This window comes from Ostrea edulis, chromosome 8 (assembly GCF_947568905.1).
Source record: "Ostrea edulis chromosome 8, xbOstEdul1.1, whole genome shotgun sequence".
Lineage (NCBI taxonomy): Eukaryota > Metazoa > Mollusca > Bivalvia > Ostreida > Ostreidae > Ostrea > Ostrea edulis.
Window position 1 is genome coordinate 4,560,720 of NC_079171.1, and position 14,944 is coordinate 4,575,663.

At 34.1% G+C, this 14,944-nt stretch overlaps 1 long non-coding RNA gene across 1 annotated transcript; it reads left to right on the plus strand.

The window, feature by feature from the left end:
* The first annotated feature begins 1,636 nt into the window (after positions 1 to 1,636).
* On the plus strand, positions 1,637 to 2,836 carry LOC125678022 (uncharacterized). Its single transcript, XR_007371373.2, has 2 exons — positions 1,637 to 2,076; positions 2,256 to 2,836. It is a non-coding gene; the product is annotated as an uncharacterized LOC125678022 (long non-coding RNA).
* Positions 2,837 to 14,944: the final 12,108 nt, after the last annotated feature.

A 14,944-nucleotide genomic window follows, 5' to 3' on the forward strand; every position in this document is an offset into this window, starting at 1 on the left:
CATTAGCTATACAGTATTTTTCAAACTGCTTTCTATATTAAGATAAAGATTTAGATACCACATTTGCTTGACATTAATTTATAGATTCATAAATTTGATATGTGAAAGAAAGATTTAATTCTCTTTATCTTACCTGCATGGGAATCAAATTTTTGGTCTCATGTAAAAACATTAGAAATTAAAGTAGACTTAAAAATTCTTAACACTTTCATATTAAATCCAAGGGGACCTCATTTTAATGAAAGTTGAAAATAACGAACAGTGATCAATCTCATAACTCCTATAAAGGTGAAGATAACGAACAGTGATCAATCTCATAACTCCTATAAGCAATACAAAATAGAGAGTTCGGCAAACACGGACCCCTGGACACACCAGAGGTGGGATCAGGTGCCTAGAAGGAGCAACCATCCCCTGTCGACCGGTCACACCTGCTACGAGCCCTATATCCTGATCAGGTAAACGGAGTTATCCGTAGTCAAAATCAGTTTATTAAGAACGGCCTAACAATCGGCATGAAACACGCCAGACAGCACTTGACCCAACGATAGACTTTAATTCAATATGAAGTTTATTTTTTCTAAAAGAAGAAATGGAAATGGCATGCATTTACTCATTGTCACAAATCACGGCCAAAAGGTATCATCCTCTCGCATTCTGGAAAGCGGACTCCGGACTGTGGCTGGAGACAATGGCATTTACGTAGAAGGAAATCATCTCACTTTAGCGTTGATTCACTTACAAAGCATGTTTAATATCTCAAACCATACGTATATATGTTTATTTCTAATTTCCATAGAGATATTTCTGCTCAACACAGAAATTGTTCCGTAAAGGAGGAACCAGTGGATTTTCATTCTGGACTGAGTTCCGAAAGTTTGTGGACACTGCAAAGAAGGATAGTAGACAGGACAAGTGGGAGAAATTGGAGGAAAAGGAGGAGAGAAGAATTGAAAAATATTTGTCACAACTTTTTAAATTTAGATTTTATAAATTCAAGTATTGTTTACTGTATGTTTATGTATTTCTTATTTATAATTATAACTGTTATTGATTTACTTGTTACTTTTAAATATGTTATGCTTTTACATATGTGTATGAAAGGAACTGAAATTTAGCACAAAATATATATATCGACAAGTGCTAATCTTGCTTTGTATTCTTTTTGGTGAAAAATTCAATTTTCAAATGTGAATCTGTTATTCTGATTACAAACGTTATGTACATATGCACTGTAAAATCTTTTATTTCTGTTCATCTTCGAATCCGTTCTATATCTATAAGATTGAGATATTTTAGAGAATTTTGTGTAATAGTTGAATTGGTACTTTGCATTTGTTATCTAATTGAAGTAGTTGTAGAATGAATAGAAATACTTGATTTCCAGCATATGCATATTACATAATTTAAGGACACATACATGTCTCATATGATTTACATATGAGTTCCTTACATATGATTCTCATATAATTTAGTAGCACAACATACACACAAAACTTTCATATATGATTTACATATGAAACACATCATATGATTCACATATGATACCCTTTTATGATTATCATATGAAACAAATCAAATGAGCCACATATGAAAATCATGTGTGGATAATATGTGGCAAACATGCCTATGTACATGTATTTTAATGTTTTCTGAATTACAATGAGTTGGTTATTAAAGAGAAGGGATTGTAAAACAAATAATGACGTCATACTTCTACACGAAAACCAGAAGATATCTCATTACTTATTTAGGGTACGTGGTCAGGGGGACAACACTCACCGTGTGTAGGGATCAAACAAAAAGCTTAATTTGAATATTGTCATTAAATTCACAGGTATACTAGGATACTGCTCGATAAGGAAGACGGTATCTACGAGCTGATGATTTTGTGTTGGAAGCCGGACCAAGAAAGTCCTATACACGACCATCCTGACTCGCAATGCATCATGAAAATCTTACAAGGGGAGGTGTTCGAGGACCTGTACACAATGTCGGAAGGCAATGAAGTTCAGGCAATGACACAAATAGGAGAGCAGAAAACATATATAACGGACCAGATGATACACATCACTGGTAAGTATCGGAGTACGCACAGTGGGACTATGTATAAGCCTTGTATCTTCCATGCATTTACAGACACACTGTCAAATCACACTTCACACCAAAATATTTAATACCGACTGTTGATTAAATCACCAATGAAACTCTATTTTGATTTGCTTATATTTGCAATAATACTGTCTATCATTCAGATGGTGTCGGTGTTCACCGAGTCGGAAACAGTAGTAAGGTGCATGCCGTCACCTTACATCTTTATTATCCGCCAATTATCACGTGTGGAGTGTATGATGTCAAAACAGGTACGAAGACTGTAGTCACACCGGAATTCGACTAAACGTTCGCTTCGGAAATATGATGACAAAACAAGTGAAGTGACCGTAGCCAATTCGACATTCGACAAAAACTTTAAAAAGAAGTGTTGAACTCTTTCTATTCGACATCTATAAGGCGGATCGGAATTCTGGGGACTAGAAGTAATAAAGATATTGAATCACAATGCCTGGGTAATACCACATATCAGGTGGCGGTGATGTTTTGATAAACGTCTGTTTCATACTGTTTTTTACTCGTATTATTCCTTTATGAAATGCACTCTATGTATCTGTTAAGTCCAGGGATCCGCGCTTGTCCTTCTCTGAATTTCGTTTTCTTTATAGCATTTATGAGATTGGCCACTGTTCTTATCTTCACCTTTTTATTATTCACTTGTTACTCAGAATGTTTCTCCCTTGATTTATTACATATATAACCAATAAAATTCTCTGTGAATGAATTGTGTGTTCTTTATCAATTCTTGAATTTTGTTACAAATAGCTCTTATCCTTGGACGAATTTGGCTCCACTTGTTTGACACGCTGTTTTTGGCTATATTTAGATCTAAAACTTCACAGTTATTTCGGATTTCAAACATTTCGGTTGAGCATCACTGAAGAGACATTATTTGTCGAAATGCGCATCTGGTGCATCAAAATTGGTACCGTATAAGTTTTACATATAGAAAGAATGAATACTATTTCTGATTTCATTATATGATATTTACTCATGATACATCACACTTACAATCCCGTGGAGATCCGGGTTACAATAGGTCTTCAGTATCCCTTGCTTGTGGTAGAAGGCGACTAAATGGGGCGGTCCTTCGTTTGAGACCGCAAAAAACCGAGGTCCCGTGTCACAGCAGGTGTGGCACCATAAAGATCCCTCTCTCCTCAAAGGCCATAAGTGCCGAGCATAGGCCTAAATTTTCCAGCCCTTCACGGGCAGTGGTGGCGTTTCCATATGAGTGAAATATTATCGAGAGGGACGTTAAACAATATTAAATCAGTCAATCACACTTACAGCTGGTAATGTCAATCTAAGAGTGGAAGATTATCAAAGAGCAGTACACCTCAACACAATTCTGCACTCATTCACTTTACTAATAGAGCCACGCCTTTAACAAATCAAAGACCTCTTAGTTGACTCGTCGACAATTTCCAAAATGGGGTGGGGATATATACATCCCCGTCTTATAATTCTGAATCTTTCAAGTATGGTTAAACAAAATTTACATGCATAAGTATTATGCTTAACTAGATATTTATGGAATTACAACGTCATAAACTAGGAACACGACATATCGGAATTGATCCATAAAGGCTTCAAACGTTGTGTACCATAGAGTTCAATATCAAAGGTCACTTTCCATGGTACCCAGTACATCTGCATGACATGATCACTTATCGGTACTTAAATGTCAAGTATCAAACGCCTACCGCAAAAGACAAAACAGTAACATCTCAGGCACTATTTGTAGCTGGGGTCTGAGTGGTTAGAGCATTCGCGCTCAAAATCATACAGCCTCTCACCTCTGGTCGGCGCGGATTCGAATCCCGCTCGCGCATGTAAGTGAGAAAGTTTCCCAGTTTACTTTCAAAAGGTCGATGGTCTCTTCCCAGGTTCATTATATCCGGGTTCTCTCTTCCACCAATAAAAACTGGGCGCCACCAGATAGGTGAAAAATTGTTGAGTGTGGCGGAAAACAACAATCAATTAATCAACTATTTGTAGCAGGTATCGATACAATCATTCTCGTGAAGTCTTCAAATATCTTCATCGCCTCCTCCTTTGTTCTGTTTACATGACGTATTCCCACAAAAATGTACCACGTGTGTATGTAAATGATGTTAACTCGTTCGCTGTTTACTTATTTTACGGTGGGTGTGACTGGTCAACAGGGGATTCTTACTCCTCTTAGGGAACTGATACACCTCTGCCGTGTCCAGGGGTCCGTGTTTCCCCAACTATTTATTTTATATTGCTTATAGGAGTTATGAGATTCATCACTGTTCGTTATCTTCACTTTTCACGTAGAAAAAATATAGAATTCGTTAATTCATTTCAGATATATGTTCGTCACAATAGCCGATATCAATGACCGGTCAGCAAATCCATATCACATATCAGTTCGGCGTGCAACAATGCATCTCAAGCCGGAAATAACGTATTCGCTCGTAACAATCAACGTATCAATGTTTTTACCATGGTAAATCAATGTATCAATGTTTTTACTGTAGTTGTATGAGAGTTTTTAACATGGTTAATTATAATTGATATATCAAAGTTTTTTTTTATACTATAGTTTATCAATGTATCAGAGATTTACCATCGTGTTAATTAAAAGTATCAAAAGTATTTACTAGAGTAATTCATTGTATGAAGGTCTTGAACGTAGAAAAGTAATGTATCAACCATTCCTTGATCTGTCTTTAAAATGCAAAAAAAGAAACCCGCACATGATAACCAGAATATCATTTTATAAAATCAGCTTTAGGACTCAGTATCAAATAAAAAAGACACCAAAACAATATCCCGTTCGTATGAAATTAATCACTGTTCGTTATATTCACCTTTCATATTCAAGCATTAAGTATGGTTCCACGTAAAAATCAGGCAAAACCGCATTTTCGTGATACAGTACACGACACGAGTTTTATACACCCCACCGTGGAAAGACCACGGTGGAAAATCCACGGAGATACACCGTGTCCTCCGTGTTCCACGGTGTGTGTTATTTGCGAATACACACAGCTGCCAAGAGCTTTGTTCTGGCCACGGGCGCCTTGCGGGAGATGTGAAAATGTGCCGCAGTCCAAATAATCAAGATAAGGGTGGAATTTTAAGAAAAGAAAAAATGTCAATATTTTCCCCCCTGATACTTATATTGTTTTTCAGCATATTGAGCCGATTCCAACGATACCAAACACTTTATATTATGTTTTTAAGAAAACCTGCTTTTGACTTTTTTTCTTTTAGTCTTCTTTCTTCATTAAAATATTCTTAAATTCTATGTTAAAATAATGCGTACTTGCAGGCAATTCCTGTTTTGAATGCGAATTAGTATATTCAGTAAATGAAAAACACACATGTACAACATGTGATAGGGATATTTAATAATTACCGATGTGCTCTCTCTCTCTCTCTCTCTCTCTCTCTCTCTCTCTCTCTCTCTCTCTCTCTCTCTGACAAATGCACTGTTTAACATAATTACCTCCATCATATTGTGTTGATATGCATCTTGACAAATATAACTTGATCCAATATAGAAATTAGAGCATTGTCGATGATTAACAAATTGGAATTAATTTATTACGTAATTAATAGAAGCAAAAATACAAACCATCGAATGATTTATTTTTAAAATCCCGAGTTAATAACATTCGACCGAGATTTATGTTCGAAGTACTTTGATAGAGGTTTTCATAAAAAAAATGTTCATCGGGAGTGTCTGGATAATGCAATGATTTTTGTATAATAAGTATATACCATACAAATTCCTAGGGTCTTTCTCACAGTATAACTAAATTACGGTTAGCTAGTTTGGGTTTTGACTTCTCATGAAAAGTGTGAAATATATTGGGTCGGAGCGATATTAGATCTAGTCTAAGATCACGGGTATCTTACGCCGACCCAATATATTTCACACTTTCCGCAAGAAGCGAAGCACTTCTGTTGATTTCAAATACACGGATTAGCTGACCCCCATTGTTCTACTGAGGCGAAAACCCCTTCGAATTTGCATGGAATGTACAAGTTATACACAGGTCATTGTTATAGTCATACATCATAGTACCGCTAACCCGACAAACATTTTTTTTTTATTTTGAATAAGTTATTGAATGACGAAGTATGACCAAACTGCAGATTGAACTTTATAGAGCCCTGTGCTAACATTACTTATATTTTTCAATGTATCAGAAGGGGTATGTTGCCGGTTAAGTTGTGTAAATTTCTTGACAAGCAATAAAATAACAACAAAAATGGTGCTTAAATTGTCCGATTACGAAAACCTTTCAAGTTTTCAAAGTACACCCTCTCCGATTCTACGTGCTCGTAATCAATATTTAAGGATGCAAATCCTCGGTGTCAAATGCAACTAGTTCATGAAAAAAAAACTAAAATAAACAGAAATGACTTAACGATTATTTGCTTTTATTCATATACGCTATCGATTATTAAAATCTTTAATTTAATCTTTAGATGCATTAGATAATGAAAGCAAGAGAGAGAGAGAGAGAGAGAGAGAGAGAGAGAGAGAGAGAGAGAGAGAGAGAGCATTGGTAGTCATTAATTATAATATTCATAAATGTATGCAGATACAGGAAGTTTAATACGTTCAGTATAAATCTTGAAAGTACAATTTCTTTCTGATTAATTATCCATCCCCTTTTATTCTGATATTTTTTTTTATTTCCCATTTTGTTTTCTTTACATGTTAAATTTTTCGGCTGGTCCGGGTTAGGACTAATGAATGAGTCGTCCCCCCCCCCCCCCCCTTTCTAAAACGGTGTTACGTGCTTAGCTGTCTATCTCCCTCTCAGTCAAAAATAAAATAAATACATGCTATATATACTGCAACATCATTGGATTTACTGGATAATTCTTCGATTGCACCTTCATAATACATGTTAATGCAAGCGGACTATCTAGGCTTTTTTTTTCATCTTCGTTAGCCGAGATTATTCGTGCACGAATGCACAGTTGACTCAAAACCCATTGCTAGATTAGATGAATTTTACCCCCGTATTATGTTATAACTGACCAAAACCTAGTACGTTTGTTTTACAACTTTCATTCAGAAGAAGCGCAAGTTATTGAGTTACTGAATAAACGAGAAAACGTCTGCATTTTTATTTCAATCGTTGTCAACTCTTTACTTTGTGATATTTCAAGACTACATGTACTCAATTCAATTTATTGGATCCCATCACCATTATGCAATGGTATACAAAAATATAAAGACAAAAAGCTGTTATATATACATTTAGTAAATAATACATGGGTGTAATAAAGTATTTATCAAGTTAGAAAAAACCCTTAAAAAGCCGTGTTATTATTAATGTAAAGTATGGGCATTCTAATGAAATTTTCTTAATGAAAGTACGGAGTTTTCTAAAGGTTTGTTTAAAAGTAAAGATAGTTTTAATATTTATTTGTTTAAGTGATAAAAATTTGATTCTTTGCTCACATTGCTTCACAGTTGAGTACATAATGAAATTCATATCCAATGTAAACATGTACATGTATATAGCTGACCTTAATCACATATTCTTAATTACAATGAAAACTTTACGTAAAAATAAACTATTGCTTATGGTACACATTTCTTTGAACTGTTGTTTATCAAATTGAAATTACTGGCATGTGATTGTCGTTGCTCATGACCCTTCTTTTATTTGGTGAAATTGTGCTGCACGTGCCGTGAAACAATGTACCGACGAGTGGTAGGAATAACACAGGTGTTTATATACAGGATGTCGAGAATTTGGGCGTTTCATAAAAAGGTGTGAACGTCTGCAGGGAAGTCTACATACGGATATGAACCGAAAACACCAACGTATCATTAAACAACAATTACAAGAATTGAATGATTTATAGCTAATTTCTAAATAAGTAATGGGGTGAGGGCATGTATGCTGGCCAAGCGAAAAGGTTTTTTGGGTGAATCATTTCGGAAATTATTTCTTTGTTTTATCACACGGAGGTACACGGTGGCATCGACGGAGGTACAGGTGACATCCACGGAGATGTGCGGTAGCATCCGCGGAGATCCTCCGTGGACTTCAATGTCTAGCTCGCGCGGAAAAATAGGACTTCAAAGGTGCCGACAATTTTAAAGGTCCACCGTGTTTGGGGCAAATTTGTTCCACCGCGTTGCGTGGAACACGCATAAAACTCGTGTCGTGTACTGTAAGTCCACGTTCACGAAATGAACCCAAACTTAGCATACTAACTCACCGTAATATGTTTAGCAAATATACAAAGTAGTTTTGATTTATTTTGCCTTGTTCCAAAATTATGGACAGATAATTATGAACATGGAGAATTCACGCTTAGTGCAAATCTATACAAAACACTACTTGTAATCCCTTTGAAATCTAAAAACAGCAAAGCGGGTATGAAAATATATCATTATATAACATTAAACAAATAAAAAAGGCATGCTCTGAAATAATTTTTTTTTTTTTGAAAGTTTCAATATAACATTTTAAAACCTCTCTGAATGTTTCGATTTTAATGCAATTTCGGTTATCGTTCTTGAATTTATCCTCGATGATCGCTAGGGGCGCTGCGTTGTCAACACACTAAGTGCGCGGAATATGGCGGATCCAAAACTGAATGCCGTGTAGGACAATATTCCGACAGAGTGTGATCTACCCTCAAGCCTCATCTGAAGGAAACGAATATATTTAGCTTCGGAGAGTGTCAGAAATACATTGATGCATATGGCATCACTGAAGATAGACCGTGTGTGGAGCAACCGACAACGAAGACCGAGCAACATATCTTATATGAAATGTCACCAGGCCAAGTCGGCGCATTCCGGTAATTTCAAATGGTGTGATTTACATATTTAATAAGTCAAAATTCGCAATATTTATTATTACTAGCATAAAAATCATAACGAATGTTGTATTATACAATGTAGCATTGTATGAGACAACTGTGTACAGATGACACCCCCTCCCTTGTTTCAAAAAGTCATACTTTCAACAGTTACGCTATATGTTTTAGGCCTAGGCTAATCGACGGCATGTTTCATTTGTAATGGTCTGCAATGATAGCAGACATCTACGTATCCTCCACACAAACGCCTCCTGTCTCAGATAGATATGTAGATTATGCCTAACTGAGGATCAGTAGGAGTAGGTATCATCTCAAAAGAGTGTGGTTTTATGTACTACACGTAGATTTCAGTCGAATTTGCATATAAAAATTTAAGACATGATATGATTTTGTGAGATGCAATGTTTAGTATATAATGTAATCCTCCTCATTACAAATTATAGACAGCTACGTGGTTAGGTATCCGGATTAGCATGGTGGAGGTACCGGGTTCAAATCTCAGAATGGATGGGATTTTTTCTTCAATTTATTTTATATACACATCATTTTTTTTCCTTCAAGGTATTCTATAATTATAAATACACACAATTTTTTAAATATTATTTCATATACAAAACATCATTTCTTTTAGTGGTCACCATTCAGCTCTTGACAAATCAGAATTCATATTTTAAAAACATGCATACTATTAGACATACCAAAGAAAATATTTAGGGTCTGTAGTTTTTTAAAGAATTCTATTTTATTGTCAAACAATTCATAATGTTAATTATAAATCTTCATATCAATCAATAAGTTGAGTCTCCTTGACAATTTTATTAGACATCTATTATATTACTATTTAAAGTCTGCCTCAATTTGATATGGTCATGGGGACTGGTCAATGCATGGGTTCTTGAATTTATATTTCTAATAATAATATATAAATATAACAAAGATCAAGTCATTTAGCTAATTTATATTTCTTTAAAGTTTTCATACCAGCATCATGCAGTGTAATTACCATCACTACATGCATTGGAAACCTCTGTGGTAAATACATAACTGTAAATACATGTAGCACATATGTACCAATGAATCTACAGTGTAAATGTTTTATAAACCTCAAACTTGGTAGAGCAGTATTGTATAATAATCCTGATATACAAGCACTCTATGACCCCTTCTGATAATGAGGTCAAAGTCAACCAACCCCCAACCCACCATTATAGGAAAATATTGGTCACTCAGAAACCAGACTCAAAACCCGATACAGCTGTTGCCCTGACTAGTACCTGAACCTACTTGTCACTGATTTATAATATTTGGAACACCTTCTTAATGCCATATACAAGTTTCTTTAAGCATTTCTTGTTTTCAAAAGTTTTATATGCTGTTTTAGTATTTTATTCTTTCTAACTACATGTATAATTTAAATATCAATGTGTACTATGATTACTAGGCTCTGAGGTGTGTACTTTAATTGAAAGTTTTATGATATAAAATGTTCAAACATTCTCAAAAACTAGAGAAATATATATTATATATTGAGGAGAGAAAAATAAGTAAATTCTTGTGTCCTGAAAATCAATGTCTATCTTATTATATTGTAGGTCTCTGCAAAACCCAAGGACATACTTAAAGTGGTAACAGGAGGAAAATCAATCAAACCAAGTGAAAGTACAAGACACTATTACAAAAGGAAAGCAAAGGAGTCCATAAATTCAATGTTGAACATCAAGACAGTCTAAAATAATGAATCCAAACAAAATATCAAAACTTTATGAAGAAATAAATTGTCAAATAAACATGAAAGCATTCTTATATATGGTGTTTATTCAAATTATTTCAACTGAAATTCCTAATGTACGTAAATTCGAAAGGGAAACAACTTATGAAGAAATTAAACATCAATGGGTTGAATTGTGTAATGAAGTTGTGGCATGCAAAAATACATGTATAATGTGATGTATCATAGAATAGCTCAAATGGTCTATTTTATGCAATTTTTGGGCTCTTCACTCACCCCTTTCTGGATGGAGAAGGTAAAACACGAGTCACAACCCCTCCATTCCCACCCTTGTATTTTTTTCTGGATCTGCCTCCGTTTTGTAAATATGTTCGTAACAAATATATTTCTGTGCTCATTTGTTCTTTTATCATGTTTATGCCTTGTTTGGGGTTACACTTTTAAAAAAGTATGATTTTGAAATAAAATTTTTAAGCTTCAAAGAACTCTTTAAAGGGTCTAAACTTACAAGTTGCAACTGTTAAAAAATCTTATAGATAATGGATTCTATTGATGAAATAATTAAGAATTCATTTTCAATTCACTTTACAGACACTAATATCTACATGGATTATGTAAAACAGTTGTTTTGTCATCTGAAAGCAACCTGTAATCATACTTGGTAAAAGATAGTGCCATAGACATGATAAATGAGTCAACTTACATTTTTTAAACTACATTATTGAATTTTAAAACAATCCCATTTCTACATTACATGTATTTTCATAAAATTGTATGAAGTCAATATAAACTGTCCAAATTTTACAATATTAATGACACAAATGTCTGCAGTTTCTGTTGTCATTTTTATTTTTTTCCTGAACAAACATATATATTATACGACTGTAAAAACGTACATTTCATTAAAAGTTTTTGTTCCACTCTTACAAAGGATTCATAAGGAAATCAAGTGCTAAAAAGTTTATTTTAAAATTTGAGCCATATCATGTTTCTAGAATTGTTAGCCAAAGTTTTAATGTCCAGATGCTTTGTAATAAATGTTTTAAATTTCATATTACACAGAGCAAAAATGAATTCAAAATGATTTTTCAAATAAAAGATATTTTCAATGAATTATTTAGGGTAAAACACAAAAGTTGATAAATTATATCTTAATGTTTTATCATAGGATTCCCTTGAACGTGTTCAATGTATTTTCAGTTTTGTTTTTCTAAAGATATACGTTTTAAAAGAGCATGGGCATTCATTCTCTTTATACTTGGGACTATAATGCCAATCTCTTGTCATTCGAGCAACCTACAACGTACGTCGTTGACCAGCCTCACAAGAGTTGTTGATAGATGAATTTCAAAATGAAAAACAATTGCCAACCAAGCATTTTTTCTTTAATTTGTTAATTACCCACACACTCACAACTATCCAGCCAAAAATACTTGCAAGTTAAACTCGCCATTCAGTGCAAAATATCCTATAAAGACCGGTCTAATAAGTTGTTTACAATAACCTGAGGAAATCTGAAAGAAATGGGTTAATAATAAACGGACTTTCGATCCCGACCCAAAATGCTATGCATCGTTTCTTGCATTTACATCTATAGACATATCAATATGATATGTAAACACATAAAGATCATTTTAGATATTTATAAATATGATAATTACTAGAACTTGACAGAAAAGTATACTTGTTGAATAGTTTGTAAGTAGAAAAAAACTTTAAAAACATGAAAATACAGTCAACTCTCGATAAACCGCCACCTTTTGTTCTTATGAAATTATGGCATTATAACGAATTTGGCGATGAATTGAATTACTGCCATCTTGAAGAAATAGAGTTACCGTTCTTTTATATGTAAGAGTTATCTTTCCTCTATTTACAATACTTATGTAAGTGAGCGATCCTTTGCTGCTAAGATGTCGCCCACTGTCCTTCTTTTTATATAGCCTTTTCCCATAAAACAGAAACATGATTTGCAATATCCTGATGGGTACATTTTTGATGATGTCCTTGGTACGTAATGATTTGCTTTTTCTCATCGAAATTTAACAGGACCCTCTTTCGTGGCGAAGCCATAGCTAAATTGAAATGTGTTTCTTTGATGTATAAACAACTTGACTACAGTTCATCTTGAGTATTTTTCTTGTTTATTCAATACAACAATAACCGGGATCCTTCTGTCCAGGTGTACGCCGGAGATTGATAATGACCAATTTACTGCTTCACTGACCACGTGCACCCATGGCGGTTTATCGAGATAATTAACGCGTTGAAATAAACTTTTGTAATGAAAACACTGTGGCAAATGGCGATAGCGAATTTGGCGTTTTAAGGAGAGTTTTAAGTAACAGGAAAAATGTTCCTAGAAAAATGCGGCGTTATAACGAAAATGGCGATGAATTGAGTGGCGATAATTCGAGAGTTACCTGTATATTATTTTCCCGCCATTTTTCACAATCTTCATATATTTTTTTCCGAGTACAGTAAAAACTTTCAAAAAAAATATTGAGTAAAAATTATGCAATAGCATGTACTTTATTCGTCTAACTATAAAACTTTTTTGAAAGTGTTTGCTGTTTCGAGAAAAATGGTCTTAAAGTTGGAATGTTTTTCCGTTAGAAAATTCTTTCGTTAACTACAGCAACGGTTACCATGGTAACACATAACAAATACTCACTATGACAACAGAAATTCGTAAACAGTAGCCTTCTTCTTCATTTTATATAAGCCATTTGAAAATGTATGATATTTTCATTTAACAAAACCTTTAAGAATATATAGCATTTTTATGAGTCAATTTTGGTCAAAGCATGGGTATTCTATTTTTAGTAACACAGCTCTGTGAAGGTGAGTCATATGAAAAAAATATTATCACCGAATGATTTCCTATAAACAATGTCACTATATATATAAGTATCGGCTCGATCCCTGACGGTCGACTTATCACCCTCTGCCTGATTTTTACATGGAACCATACTTAAAAAGTGCAGTATATAATAAATATAATGTTACATGGCAAAATCCATATCATATGCCATATCAGCCCTTCGGCACCTATCAACTCCAGCATGTAGTATTATCTCTATATCATAATTTCGATATTGGCTAAAATGTCAATATAGCATACATTACTTTATCAACCATTATAATGGAATGCGAACAACCAGAGTAATTCATTCCTTTAATAAACCTCCAGGAAGGGTACAAAACTGAAAATACAAAGAAACTCTAATATAACATGCATAAGAACAATGAGACGTTAGAAGTAATATTACAAAAACATACAGATTATGACAATATTGCCTTCCATAGTTATATTAGAGACAATTACACATTGTTGAAAAACATAATGATATAAAAACACCAATAATAATTACTTGAAATGTGTCACGAATGCACACCGTACACAGTAGAATTTTGGGAAATCCGTATCCTACAAATTATGACTCGAATGGCTTTCCGTAGAAAAAATATTTTAACAGAATACCGCATACAAATTTAAAACATATATTATAGAGTCAGTACAGGTCAAACTAGGGAGAATAAACATTACATCAAATCACAAAGATAGGTACGTTGATATAAAATGCAGTAAAAGATCACCAAACAGTCGAAAATATACATGACTTATCAATTGTCACTTCAATCGCTCGAAAGGCATAGTAATCTTGAAATATACAGATGCCATGAATGGATAGAGTTTTCCCGATAATGCTAAAGGTAAACATGTTAACATTAAGAAATAACTCACCCTGTGACGGGTCGAACACCGTTGTTCAAACAGGATATTTGCCGGACGATATGTTCAAAACATCCATAACTGTATATTAAAAAACCAATGACGGAAACATTTCCGGAATGGCACTACAACCATGTTGATAAATCTTAAACTCAATGAGAGACATGCACTGTATGCATTCATATCAGCAGAGTCTCATCTTCTCCCAACTATATTCAATTGCAAACTTGCTATCGATGCCCAATTCTAATATATTTTCTCATTCTTTCACAATGCGTACATTCCATTGATATTACCAAGAATTTTATGTGCACGACAATGATTCTATTTAACAAATCAATTAACATACACTGCCAGTCAAACTATATTCTGTTGCGTATGAGCTAAGGTGGTAGTGAAGGTGAATCCGCAGGACCGACGCGATGTTAAGGAGTAGCTCGCTACAAGAGTCGACTCAAAAATGATAAAGAATCCATCTTTAAGATTGAATAAAACGAATTGTCAGTTTATCAATACAACTATTTTATTGT